At 49.6% G+C, this 14,438-nt stretch overlaps 2 non-coding genes and 2 pseudogenes across 2 annotated transcripts; all 4 read left to right on the top strand.

Moving 5' to 3' along the window:
• The first annotated feature begins 1,809 nt into the window (after positions 1–1,809).
• On the top strand, positions 1,810–1,974 carry LOC116357562 (uncharacterized; annotated as a pseudogene).
• Positions 1,975–2,397: 423 nt separating this feature from the next.
• Positions 2,398–2,514, top strand: LOC116357520 (U5 spliceosomal RNA). Its single transcript, XR_004205542.1, has one exon. It is a non-coding gene; the product is annotated as a U5 spliceosomal RNA (small nuclear RNA).
• A 6,027-nt stretch (positions 2,515–8,541) lies between these two features.
• On the top strand, positions 8,542–8,690 carry LOC116357565 (uncharacterized; annotated as a pseudogene).
• A 464-nt stretch (positions 8,691–9,154) lies between these two features.
• On the top strand, positions 9,155–9,271 carry LOC116357579 (U5 spliceosomal RNA). Its single transcript, XR_004205580.1, has one exon. It is a non-coding gene; the product is annotated as a U5 spliceosomal RNA (small nuclear RNA).
• Positions 9,272–14,438: the final 5,167 nt, after the last annotated feature.

Below are 14,438 nucleotides of genomic sequence, written 5' to 3'. Positions count from 1 at the left end.
TGAGAGACTGTATTGCTTGGGCCCAAGACAGAGGGGTGCACCTCATGTTGGTGGGATTAGACATGGAAAAAGCTTTTGATAAGGTGCACCATGGGTTTCTCTTTTCAGTTATGGAAAGGATGGGTTTTGGGGCTGGGTTTTTGAGGTGGGTGGGGATTCTATATACGGCAGTGGGAAGTAGGGTTTTAGTAAATGGGCATGTAGGGGAGGTGGTTCCTCAGCAGACTGGGGTACGTCAAGGCTGCCCTTTGTCTCCATTGCTCTTTGTGTTGTACATGGAACCTCTGGCAGCAGCTATCCGGGCAGACGTACGTATTAAGGGCCTCCGGCCCCCTGGCAGGGGCTCTTCTGAAGTCAAGATATCTCAGTATGCAGACGACATGACTTTGTTTCTGACGTCCGAGGGGAGTGTCGCCAGGGTGGTGGAGGTCCTGGGGGAGTTCGGACAGGCATCTGGGGCTAGGGTCAACCTGGGGAAATCCTCAGTTAAGTTTTTCGGACCGTGGGCTGGGAGAGAGGAAGGCCTCAGTGGCCTCCCGCTCTGCTCTGGGCCTATGAGGGTCTTGGGAGTGGATTTTGGGAGTGGATTTTGAAGTGAGGGCATCAACTGGGCAGAGGATCGCGAAAGTGCGCACCAGGGTGGGGCTTTGGAAAGCTCGTCGGCTCTCTATGAGTGGACGGGTTCTCGTCATTAAAGCAGACATTCTTCCGTCCTTGGTTTATTTGGCCTATGTTTTTCCTGTGCCTCCTCGTTACAGGAAGGATTTAGTGCGAACCATGTTTTCCTTTGTTTGGGGGGGCTATGAGTATGTAAAAAGGGATTGGATGGTGCAATCAGTGGAGGAGGGAGGAAGGGGAGTTCCTGACATCCCTCTGAAGTTGGACACTATTTTCTTTTCTTCAATATGTAAAAGTCTGGTTAACCCGTGTAACCATGGCTTCAAGGCTTTTGCCTTGTTTTGGCTATCCTTCCCTCTGCGAAGGTTGGTAGCATGGGACAACTCCCGACCTAAGGCGGAATCCCTCCCGGCTCATTTCCAACATGCAGTGAAGTGGAGCAGAAGGCATACTGAGTGCCAGGAGGGGGTGCTCTGCATGGATCACAGGGCTTTATACAGGACCTTGGTGGCTAAGCGGGGTCCTGTCGGAGTCTATGGGGTGGGGCCGGAGGTGTGGAAGGCGATTCAGCAGAAGGGTCTCTCTAATAGGTTGAAGGATCTAAATTGGTTATGTTTACATGGTCGTCTGCCAGTTAGGGAGGTCCTTTACAGACACAGCCTGTCAAAGGTCAAGGTATGCCCAAGGGAGGGGTGTAAAGCCGAGGAGACGCTCCGGCACACTTTTTGGGAGTGCTCCTTTGCCAGGAGGGTTTGGGAGGATTTGGGCTCTTTCTTCCAGGTGTTGGGGATTCTATCTTTTGATGCAATTATGTTGGGGCGGGGTTTGGGGATAAGGAGTGGTAGGGGTTCTTTTTTAATTTGGCTCCTGATTTCCTTGGGGAAGACGGCTCTGTGGGATTCAAGGGTGGTTTTGGTTAAATCCAATGTGGATTGGGGAGTGGGTGGAGTGGTCAGTAGGGTTAGAGCTGATCTAAGGAAAAGGTTTGAATTTGATGTGGACAAATACGGCTTCCATGCCTCTAAGGAGCGCTGGAAGTACCTTTATGAATAAGAGGCCTTTTGTCTGGCCAAAATGTATTTTCTATTTGATTGTGTTGGTTTTGTCCATGTATTGAAAATGTCCGGTATTTGGAAAATGTGAAGTGTTTAAAATGAATGGTTTGGTTTAAATAAATAAAAAAAAAAAAAAATATTTAAAAAATCTGTTCTTATCAGTTTAATATCTGATACGTCCCCCATAGGGGGACTACATATTAAATGGATTTTTCGAACAGGGAGTCGGAAATGGGGCTTGCTCCGTCCGCTCCACGCATCGACCCGGTATTGCAGTACCTCCGGGAACGGTGCAACACTTTTCTCCCGTTGTCAAGGAAAAATACTCATTCACAAAGCTATGTAAACAGCTAGCTTAGCTTAGCTTAGCTTAGCTTAGCTAGCTAGCAGAAGAAGAGAAGGAAAGAAACATTCAAACTGAAAAAAGGGCGAAGCGCCTTTCAATGGGGTCCCCCGTTTCCCGCCATTTTACTTAAAAAAATAAATAAATAAATAAATAAATTGTGCCAGGATTGTGTGTGTGTGTGTGTCATTGTGTGTGTGTGTGTGTCTCTTTCTCTCTGTGTCTCTGTCTCTCTGTCTGTGTCTCTTGTGTCTCTGTGTCTGTGACCTTCTTTTCATCCACAGCCCTCAAACTTGGAAGAGTGGGTTCCGGGAGCACCCGAGGGGACCCGGCCTACAGTGCACAGAGTGTGTCTCGGGCCCCCGACCTCTGACTTCCATATGACTCTGGTTTCTCTTCATTACGCACAAGCCTTTCGCCTTTTACTAAAGACTTCCGTGGAGAGGAACACTTATGAGTTCAATGTATTTTTGGAGCGGCTTTGCTTCTTGCAGAGCCCGGTATCTTGTTTCAAGAGAAATTGACATAGATGAGCCAGGATAGTGACTTAAAGACGCATTAGCGACTTTTTACAAAAAACACCTGCCTGCCTGCCTGCCTGCCTGCCTGTCTGTCTGTCTGTCTGTCTGTAGCCGGGGAAACGGTGGGTGGGTGGGTGGGATTGGAGGAGCCGGCTCTTGCCAACCCACCCGCTGAGGTCTGCCGAGACCCCCGGGGGTCCCGGCGGTTGCAGGGTTCCATTTGTGTGTTATCGCTTCTCGGCCTTTTGGCTCAGATCAAGCTTGGTACCGAGGTGCCCCAAAAGCCGCTGAGTCAGAAGGTCGAAGTAGGAGGGCGTTGAGAGTTTTTTTGAAATTTTCTGAAAATTTCTTAAAACATATTTGACTACAGCCATACGGATATGGCGGGTAGTGGGAACACCGGGTCAGTTCCGAGGGCCGGATTAAAGAACACGATAAGATTCGCATGGAAGCAAGGAGAAGTAAGGATGCCGAGGGACACCTTCGCCAGGACCGTGTTGATGGGGGCGCTATCTCTGAAGGTCCCAGATGTGATGTGCCTGCAGGGGAACTCAATGGAAGAAGCGTACGACGTAACTTTCTACACTGAAAGTAAGAGTGATGGAGTAATGGAGAAGGTAAAGGAGGCAAAGGGGGAAAGACCTTTGTCCTTTTTCAACATCGTGTGCCTGGCAAGAAGGAATTTCAGAACAGTCAATATACATATGTATAATCCACACGTGACGGATATGACGGTGGCGGCCTTTTTGAGTCGCTACTGCGATGTAACATCGGGAGCCAGGTACGTAAAGGACTCGCTGGGCTTCTGGAACGGCCGCCGCCAATTCCAGGTGCTCCTAAGGGAAGATCCGGGTGGGTTTGAGGGCTTTTTGCATCCCCCTGCGGTCTTTACAGTAGGGGCGGATAGAGGCATGCTTTTCTATGCACGTCAGCCACCTTTCTGCAGGAAATGCAGGGAGTACGGGCATGGAACAGCCTCATGTGGGCTGGTAAGATGCAGGCTTTGCATGTCGGAGGAACATGAGGCCAAAAATTGTACGGCACCAAAAGAATGTCACGGATGTGGCAGTAAACAGCACCTGTTTCGCGAGTGCCCGGCGAGGCAACAAACATATGCGGCAGCGGCTGCTGGGGGAAGAATGGACGGAAGAAAAGGCATGGAGGAGAAGGGGAGGCCAGGAGAAGGGTCCCTAGGTCACAGGCCAGAAGAGGCAGCAAGAAAGATGGTGAGTGGGGAACTGGAGAAGCAAGCCAAGTCCTTGATCGCTCCAAATGTCGGGGGCAAAGTCGTTTTGGAGGAGAGGGCCTTGGTGGAGTTGGAGGTGGTCCCGGAGACCCAGATGTCGACGGGTACTCAATCCACCAGTAGACCGCAGGGAGAGGTGGGTGGAGCAACGGGAGAGTTGGGCTCATCTCTCGACGGAGTGTATATTGATGAAGAGGCATTCGGGGCCCTAGTGGGGGAGATGAGGGGGATGGTGGAGGATCTCCAAGTCCCCCAAACGGGGACGGCGGAATGGGGGTCCATCTCACCCTTACCTGCCACTCCAAAAACGAAGAGGGACGCCTCCACAGACAAGCAGGCCCTGCAGGAGTCAGGGCTGTTTGTGGACTCGGGTGAGGCACGGAGGAAGAAGAAGAAGAAGAGGTTTTCTATCGAGCTGGGAGAGGGCGGGGAGGGATGAGGGAGTGAGAGCGATTGGGGACAGTGCCACAGAGGTGGCCCCTCGGTCGCCGCGGGCATCATCTCTCCCACTGATCCCGATGGACATAGACATGGTGGCCTCGGCGCTGTGTATGCCCGATGGAGATGGGGTGTCTCAGGCTTTTTCTGGGATGCCGGGACCCCCCATCCACAACCCCAACCCCTTCCCTGCATCTTGGGTTTCTCAGAAGGGGGATGCAGTGGAAGGGGAGGCCTCAGAGGAAGGGGGTCACGAGCCCTTGTCCATGGATGTACGAGGGGTTGGGGAGATGGTCAGTAACACCGAGGTGTCTCCCCTGTCCTCACGGGGTCCATCTCTCCGGCTCTTCCAGAGGGACAAGATGGACAAACTGTTTTTGCCAGATGGTGATGGGGTGTCTCAGGCTATTTCTGGGACGCCGGGACCCCCCATCCCCAACCCCTTACCCACATCTTGGGGTTCTCAGGAGAGCGGTATGGGAGATGTGGAAGTTGGGGGGCCTCGGAGGCTGCTGGTCCAGTGTCCAATTTTGACGAGGACCTTTACCCAGAGTGAGTACTTGAACCCTGCACCTGGTTGACTTTTTGTTTTAAGTGTGCAACCATGGGGGAGATTAAAATAATGACTATGAATGTTCGGGGTCTAAGGGACACTGTAAAAAGAACTGCTGTTTTTAGTTGTTTATCAAACATATGTTTTACCTTTTGTTTCTTGCAGGAGGTACATTTAAGGGATGGGGGGGACGTAGAGCGTTTTAAAAAAGAGTGGGTAAAAGGGGAGTCTGTGTGGAGTGTGGGGGGTGTCCACTCATCAGGGGTTGGGATTTTGTTTGGGACACGGGAGGTGAGGGTTGAAGGCACGTACGTTGCGATGCAGGGGAGGGTTTTGGGGGTAGACATAGCGTTAGGGGATTTTAGACTTAGGATTATAGGGGTATACGGGCCACAGACGGTGCCAGAGAGAAGGGAGATGGTAGAGAGTCTGGCACCTCTGTCTGCCACAAACAGAGTTTTGGTAGTGGGAGGGGATTTTAATGTAGATTTAGGAGGGGTGGGAGATGGTAGCGTAGGGGCCATCACCGGACTCATGGCAAGCCATGGTTTGGTGGATGGGGGCCTTAACACTACTCCGGCGCTGGCAGGTCCCACGTGGCGTAACTCCCGGGGGGTCGTGCGGAGGCTGGACTATGTATTTCTACCCAAATCCTTGGGGCTTTTGTCGGGGCGTCTGCTGCCTGTGTTTTTCTCAGATCACGACGGGGTACTCCTTCGGGTCAAGGCGCCTGTCTGCCTTTTCGGTAGGGGGTACTGGAAGCTCGACCGGGACATCCTGGAGGAGCGGGCTTTTGTAAAGGATTTCTCTGTTTTTTTTCGGGGGCTTGAGGGTCTCCGGCCTATGTGCGGAGGAGTTTTGGAATGGTGGGAGGTAGTTAAGGTAAGAATTAGGGTATTTATTATTGGTTTTTGTAAGAGGAAGGGGAGAGAGGAGAGAAGGGAGGTGGAGCAGCTACAACGTTTACTCGATCTCGAGTACGAGGCAGACAACCTCGGTGTTTCGATGGACGTTGTGCGTGCTACCAGCCTCAAGGCTCAACTCAGGGAGGTGCATGAGCGGAAGGCCCGTGCCTTCCTGCAGCGTGCACACAGAGTTTATAGAGCAGAATGAGACCTGCTCTGCAGTGTTTTTTAAATCAGTTAGGGAAAAGCAGGTAAGACAGGTTTTTTATGGGGGGAGGGATGGACAGGGTAGGGTAGTTAGGGAGCCGGAGCAGATGGTCAGGGTGGCAACTGACCATTTCCGTTTTTTTTCCAGGAGAGGGTAGTAGAAGAAGAACAGGGTACCGTGTTCTTAGAACACTTGTCCCGGCGTGTGCCGGAGGACATTAGAAAGGCGATGGATGCCCCGATAACACTAGAGGAGGTGGAGAGCGCCCTCAAGAGGATGGGGAAAGGGAAGGTGCCTGGGATGGATGGGCTGCCAGCTGAGTTTTACCTCAAGTTTTGGGGTATGCTTGGACCGGTGGTCCTAGAAGTCCTGACGGCCGTTCTCGAGACTGGAGTCCCGGGCAGGTCAATGGCTGTAGGCGTGCTGTCCCTCCTCTACAAGAAGGGAGACACCGCCGACCTTAGCAACTGGAGGCCGTTGACCATGCTGTGCGTAGATTATAAGATACTAGCTAAGGTCATGGCAGACCGTGTGCGCACAGCCCTTCCCTACGTTGTCCATGAGGATCAAACGTGTGGGGTGGAAGGCCGTTCCATTAGGTGGAACCTCCAACTGATAAGGGACTCCATCGCCTGGGTTGAGGATAGAAGTCTACCTCTGATGGTAGCGGCGCTTGATCAGGCCAAGGCTTTTGATCGCGTCAGTAGGGTTTTTCTTTTCAGAGTGTTAGGTAGGTTAGGGTTTAGTGATCGCTTTATAGAGTGGATCAAGATTTTGTATGTGGGAGCGGGGTGCCGGGTGAGCATAAACAGCCATCTGGGCGACGTGTTTAGCCTCTCCTCAGGGGTCAGGCAGGGATGCCCGCTCTCGGCACTCCTTTTCGTGCTCTACATGGAGCCCCTGGCGGCTGCCATTAGGGCTGACGCAGGGGTGGAGGGCTTGCTGGTCCCTGGTAGCGGCGGTTTGCGTGTCAAGGTGACACAATGCGCCGATGACACCACCTTGCTTTTGTGCAAGGACTCGTGCCTGCTAAGGTCTCTGGCCATAATTGGAGACTTTACCCGCGCGTCGGGAGCGGTCCTTAACCTCGCCAAGTCGTCTGTTAAGTATTTCGGCAGATGGCGGGGTAGGACGGACGTGCCTGGAGGGCTATCTCTCTGTAATGGGGCCCTGAGGATTCTTGGGGTCCATTTTGAGACCTCCGGCTCCGCGACACTGAACTGGAACATGAGGGTTGCTGTGGTTCAGAGGAAGCTGGCAATGTGGAAGGCCAGATCCTTGTCTTTTTTGGGCAAGGTTCTGGTCCTGAAGGTGGATGTACTGCCTTCCCTTCTGTACTTGGCTTACATCTATCCATTGCCAGCGAGCATGAGGAGGGGGCTAGTAAGGCTCGTGTTTCAGTTCATGTGGGGAGGCAGGTACGAGTATGTCGCCAGGGCTCGCATGATCTCAACAATCGGGGAGGGTGGGAGGGGAGTTCCACACTTCCCACTCAAGTTGGACTCGATTTTTGTTTCGTTTTTGTTGAATGAGCTCGCTAATCCGGTGATTCATCCCTCCGGTTACTTCCTGCGGGTGTTTTTCTCATACCAGGCGAGAAGCATAATGGTGTGGTCCAACACGGGTCCTCGGGCTGAACAGCTGCCGTGGCACTTCAGCCATGCGGCGAAGTGGCTGCGCGCACATCCCGAGGTTGAAGTTGCCCGAGTAGGTTTGGACCACAAACGCCTGTACGAGGAGGTCAGACGGACCGTTTGTGCGCCCCCTGTGGTGGGTACCCCTGCTGTGGTCTGGGAGACCATACAGGCGAGGGGCCTAGACAATCGTCTTAAGGATCTAAATTGGTTAAGTCTCCACAAGTGCCTGCTGGTACGATCCATAATGTACCGGCATAGGTTGGCGCGGTCCCCCCAGTGCCCGAGACCAACTTGTGGTGGGGAGGAGACGATACGCCACATGTACTGGGACTGTCCTTTCGCAGGAGTAGTGTGGGCCAGGGCTCAGGGTTTGCTAGGGAGAGTGAAGGGAGGGTTTGTTTTAACATGGGCGAGGGTGGAGAGAGGGGTAGGGAGAGCAGGGGGGTAGGTAGGGACCGTTTTCTGTTGTGGCTGCTTATCAGTCTTTTTAAGAAAGGGCTCTGGGATGCCAGGCAGGGGCTGGTTAAGTCAGGGGCAGACATGGGGGTGGAGGGAATAGTGAGGAGAGTGGAGGGAGATTTGAGGGGGAGGATAAGGAGGGAGGAGAGGAAGTGGGGCCACCATGCCGCCCTAGAGCGGTGGAAAGGGGGGCTAGGGCTGATCAGTTAGATCTTTTCTAGAAGGTAGGTTTGGTAGGCGGTGGTGGGTTTTGAAGTCTGAGGTTTATTGATGTATTGTGGTTTTTGTTCACTGCGATCCCCTGCAAAAGAAAAGGGGTCAGGCGCAGATTGAGCACTAATTCCCTGTATTTATGTTTCATGTACCATAAATTGAGATGGGGAAATGTCAGTCGATTTGACGTGATGATTTTTCAACTGTTAAATAGAGTGTGGTGCATGTTTTGATGGGGTGGTACAACATTTTGAAAACTTGTGTTTTTTGTTGGAAAAACGTTCTGTATGGGATTGTTATAATTGTGTGAATTGCTCAAAGTTTGGATGTATGAAAGGAAGAATAAAAGCTTTGAATCATCATCTGTTACGTCCCCCATAGGGGGACTACATATTAAATGGATTTTTCGAACAGGGAGTCGGAAATGGGGCTTGCTCCGTCCGCTCCACGCATCGACCCGGTATTGCAGTACCTCCGGGAACGGTGCAACACTTTTCTCCCGTTGTCAAGGAAAAATACTCATTCACAAAGCTATGTAAACAGCTAGCTTAGCTTAGCTTAGCTTAGCTAGCTAGCAGAAGAAGAGAAGGAAAGAAACATTCAAACTGAAAAAAGGGCGAAGCGCCTTTCAATGGGGTCCCCCGTTTCCCGCCATTTTACTTTAAAAAAAATTTAAAAAATTGGGCCAGGATGTTGTGTGTGTGTGTGTCATTGTGTGTGTGTGTGTCTCTGTCTCTCTGTCTCTCTCTCTGTGTGTGTGTGTCATTGTGTGTGTGTGTGTGTCTCTGTCTCTCTGTCTGTGTCTCTCTCTCTCTGTGTCTCTTGTGTCTCTGTGTCTGTGACCTTCTTTTCATCCACAGCCCTCAAACTTGGAAGAGTGGGTTCCGGGAGCAACCCGCGGGGACCCGGCCTACAGTGCACAGAGTGTGTCTCGGGCCCCCGACCTCTGACTTCCATATGACTCTGGTTTCTCTTCATTACGCACAAGCCTTTCGCCTTTTACTAAAGACTTCCGTGGAGAGGAACACTTATGAGTTCAATGTATTTTTGGAGTGGCTTTGCTTCTTGCAGAGCCCGGTATCTTGTTTCAAGAGAAATTGACATAGATGAGCCAGGATAGTGACTTAAAGACGCATTAGCGACTTTTTACAAAAAACACCTGCCTGTCTGTCTGTAGCCGGGGAAACGGTGGGTGGCTGGGATTGGAGGAGCCGGCTCTTGCCAACCCACCCGCTGAGGTCTGCCGAGACCCCCGGGGGCCCGGCGGTTGCAGGGTTCCATTTGTGGGTTATCGCTTCTCGGCCTTCCGGCTAAGACCAAACTTGGTACTGCGGTGCCCCAGAGTTCGTCTAGCCGGAAACCGAAGGACGGAGGGCGATAAAAGTTTTGAAGGAATCGTTTTGCCCCAAAATTATTTTTTCAGTGGCTTCTTGTTTAGAGAGCGGTTTATTTTTGCGTGTTTGGTGTGCTTGTCATTGTGAAGGTGAAAATGGCTCGGTACACACCAAACAAATCAATCCCAGGGATCGGGATGGCAAATACGTTGAGGTTTGCGTGGAAAAACAAGGAGATGGAACCTTTTGGGAGAGAGACATTTGGAAGAACAATTCTGATGGGGGTTATGAAGCTGGAGGTAAAAGACGTTCTATGCCTGCAAGGGAACACGATGGAAGTGGCCTACGATGTGACTTTTCATAAAGAAGATAAACATGATGAGATCATGAAGAAGGCGAGGGAGTTGGGAGGCACGAGGCCATTGAGCAACTATGAAGTGTCTAGCTTGGCCAAGAATAATTTCAGAGTTATAACGGTCAACATGTATAATCCCCACGTAACGGATGAGGAGGTGAAGGGTTTTCTTGGGAGATACGTGGATAATATCTCATCCGCAAAGCACCAGAGAGACTCCCTGGGATTCTGGAATGGGAGGAGGGGGTTCCAGGCCCTTCTCAGGGAGGACCCAAAGGGCCTGGGGGGCTACCTTCATCCCCCCGCGATGTTCTCTCTGGGGGCTGACAGGGGGACTTTGTACTACGCACGTCAGCCCCCGTTCTGCAGGCGCTGTATGGCCTATGGTCATATCCTCGCCTCGTGCAGCACTAGGAAGTGTAGGTTTTGTGGTTCTGGGGAGCACGAGGCGAAGGATTGTGACGAGCCGAAGGCTTGCCACGGGTGTGGCTCCACTCAACACCTGTGGCGCGATTGCCCGGCTCGTCACAGGTCATACGCGTCTGCAGCTGGGGGGAGAGCAGAAGCGGGGGATGGAGGGAAAAGAGGAAGAGGAGAAGAACAAGGAGAAGAGGAGAACACAGGTCCAGAGGGGACGGCCAAACCGAAGGAGAAGAAAGGAGTGGCAGCAGGAGGCGAGGGGGAGGGAAAAGGCAGGAGAGAGGGAGAAAAAGAGGCGGAGGGAAGCAGGGGAGAGGGGGAGCAAGGGAGGGCAACAGGGGAGGGGGAGGTGGTGGGGGGTGTGCCGGTGGAGGGGCCAGGGGAGGAGGAGAAGGAGGGAGAGGGGGTGCGGGAGTGGGGGGATAGCATGTCAAGCTTCCTCGTAGAAGAAATGAGAGAAATGGTGGAGGAGCTAGGGGGGAAGAGGGGTGGTGTCTCCCCGCTACCTCCTACACCAAAAAAGGAGAAGAAGAAAGGGAAGAGGAAGAGCTTGACAGACAGGGAGAAGGAGGGGGTTGTGGACGGGGGAGGTGGGGGGGTAGCCAAGCGAGGGATGGGGGAGGGAAAGATAAGTTTGTCCTCACTTTTTTCCTCTGCCCCTCAGCAATTGGTGGAAGGTGAATCCCTGGAGGCTGTTCGGGACGTTTTGACTGGGGGTTCTCAACTCCACTTTGAGGAGGTGGGGTCCCCTGGTCTCGGCCCGGCAGCTTTCAGGGAGGAAGAAACGGAGGGTGTTGGTGGGGAACCCAGGATGCAGGGAAATCGGCCTAACACCATACCTACATCCTGGGTTGGAGAAATGGAGGAGGACGGGGGGACGTCGGATGAGGAGAAGACGTCCCTACCGGATGTGATGGACCAGGGGAGCATCCGGTGAGCCTCCTGCTTGTTTGTGATTGTTTTGGTGTTAGTTTGGAAAAATGAGGTTATTTTGTTTTTTGTTTTATAATAGAATATTATGTTAATTTTGTTTAGTTTAAATGTAAGGGAAGACCCCCCTGAAGTGGACAAAAATGAATGGCAACACATTGGCACCGGACAAACCATATACACATTGGACAATACCACCCAATTGGACGCCAATTCGTGCAAAGTTGATGGCAAATGTTATATGGCTATTGCCAGTTGTAACACTTCAAAAATCGAACAGGGGGTGAGTGCGCTCCACCGTGGTTTTTCATATTGGAAATGGACATCAAGTCAACATCCAAAAGCAAAATTTTGAAAAAATGATTTTTTTGTCAAAAATTATCACCCCTTAAAAAAGTGCTTTCTGGACATGCGCATAAGAAATATGTTTTGTCCATTTACAATGTGATTTCATAGGAAGTCAAAAGTCAAAAGTCAAAAATGTCAAAATGTTGTAAAAAACTTCACACACCCTTAAAAAAGTGCTTTCTGGACCGTTTTTCAAAATTCTTTCAATTTTTGTGTCAATTACACATGTATAAGAACTGTATCAACATACTTTTGTCCAATTTTATTAGCCAAATTTTTATTTTATTTTTACATGTTTTGTCCATTTACAATATGTGATTTCATATGAAGTCAAAAGTCGAAAATTTGAACTTTTTAAAAAACGTATCACCCTCGTAAAAAAGTTCTTTCTGGACCGTTTTTCGAAATTGTTTCGATTTTATGTCAATTCATCATGTGTTTTTTTGGGGCCAAATACCATAAGAAATTTGACATGCTCAAAAATCCTGCAGAAATGCAAAATTGACTGGCCAGATGAACTCGGGATGGCCTGGCAGTGATAGTTGCTCCTTTCCATCGCTCATTGTGTTGACTTCATCATGTCCATTTTGTGATGTTTTTTCACTGTTGAATCATATTGCAAGTGTACGGGCATTTGCAATATGGTTCAATGGGCATTTACCATATGAAATTTGACATGCTCAAAAATCCTGCAGAAATGCAAAATTGACTGGCCAGATGAACTCGGGATGGCCTGGCAGTGATAGTTGCTCCTTTCCATCGCTCATTGTGTTGACTTCATCATGTCCATTTTGTGATGTTTTTTCACTGTTGAATCATATTGCAAGTGTACGGGCATTTGCAATATGGTTCAATGGGCATTTACCATATGAAATTTGACATGCTCAAAAATCCTGCAGAAATGCAAAATTGACTGGCCAGATGAACTCGGGATGGCCTGGCAGTGATAGTTGCTCCTTTCCATCGCTCATTGTGTTGACTTCATCATGTCCATTTTGTGATGTTTTTTCACTGTTGAATCATATTGCAAGTGTACGTGCATTGTTGTGCAACTGGTAACCCAAAAATAAAAATATGGTGATTTCATTATGTCCATTTGTTTATGTTTTCTTACTTTTGCAAAGTCACTGGGCATTTGCAATATGGTTCAATGGGCAGGTACCATCACGAATTTGTCATGCTATAAAAATCCTCAAGGAATGTGAAAATGACTGGCCTGATGAACACAGAATGGCCTGGCAGTGATAGTTGCTCCTTTCCATCGCTCGTTGTGTTGACTTCATCATGTCCATTTTGTGATGTTTTTTCACTGTTGAATCATATTGCAAGTGTACGTGCATTGTTGTGCAACTGGTAACCCAAAAATAAAAATATGGTGATTTCATTATGTCCATTTGTTTATGTTTTCTTACTTTTGCAAAGTCACTGGGCATTTGCAATATGGTTCAATGGGCAGGTACCATCACGAATTTGTCATGCTATAAAAATCCTGCAGGAATGTGAAATTGACTGGCCCGATGAACTCGGGATGGCTGGGCAGTGATTCTGGTTAATCTCAGTCGCTCGTTAGGGTTGATTTCAGAATGTCACTTTGGTGATGGTACCTCACTGTTTAAACATATTGCAAATGGACAAGAGTCACCAGCAAGTCACCATCCGTCAGTCAATTAGATATCATTCTAACACCAAACTGATACAAACTGACACCAAACCCACTTTTTCCAACTCGTTTAGTAGCCAACTATCACATACTTCAGAGCTGGCCCAAAATTCACAAGCCTTCGGTTCAAACCATAAAAAAAACATAAAACACGTAGTTACGTTCTAGCTGCGGGTCCATTTCTTATGTTATGTGTAGGCCTAGCTGAGGCGACCCCGAATCCCAAGTTTCGGCTCGATCGGTCATTTGGTGTCCGAGCAAAACCCTAATTGGTGCTGAAAATCCACTTTTTTCCATGACTTGCTACGGGGTCCTTGAATGAGCTATCGGACAGAAACGTTGGGGTCCGTCTCTATGAAACGAGACGGTCGCAATGCACCTAGTCTTGCATTTCTGAGACTTTTCTAAATGTCATCATTTTCGTAACGGTCAAAATGAATTGAAGTCATTGCAAATGTACGAGGCTGTTTCTCGGTCCGAGAACCTTCTAGAGTCACGTAACTCACCACGCACTATTGACCGGAGGTCTAGAACAGGATTCTAAAGTTTCGGAACTCTAGGTCTGACGGTTCTTTTTTAGCTCGAACAAAGCTAACTATTGCAGTCACTGTCTGTCTCTACGCACCCCAATACGTCCCTCCATCCAAGTTGTGTTTTAGGGTGATTTATTTTTCCTTTGAAATTTTATGGGAAAAATGACTGATTTACAGTTCATGGGGGTTGCCTAATCACATATATGAAGTTTTGGAAAGATCTGACTTTTTTAACCCCTCGAAACAGCACAAGAGACACCAATTATGACACTTCCGGTTGGCACAGGAAGCTATAAATCAACACATATCCTCACTGGGGTATGCTTTTACAGAATCCTGAGTTTTAAGTCCTTACGTTAAGAATTGACTGATTTACACAGGGTTGAATGCACTATGTCTATCAAACTGCAGGCAGGGTATGGATAAACACTTTTAGGGTGATTTTAACCACTTCCGGTTGGTCCAGGAAGCTTAGAATCAACACAGGTAGACCTCGTAGTGGCCTGATGGACTGCCATCGAAGACAGGTTCATATAACATTCATAACCCACATAGGCTTCAGGTTGAATTTAGGGGTGCAGGAAATGTATTCCTATGGGGAGAGAAGTCAATGCAAACTCTTTGAAGTAAACACCCTCTTTTAACTATTAAGGGTTAATGCC

This window comes from Oncorhynchus kisutch, linkage group LG25 (genome assembly GCF_002021735.2).
Source record: "Oncorhynchus kisutch isolate 150728-3 linkage group LG25, Okis_V2, whole genome shotgun sequence".
Lineage (NCBI taxonomy): Eukaryota > Metazoa > Chordata > Actinopteri > Salmoniformes > Salmonidae > Oncorhynchus > Oncorhynchus kisutch.
This window is presented reverse-complemented; position numbering and strand designations above follow the sequence as displayed.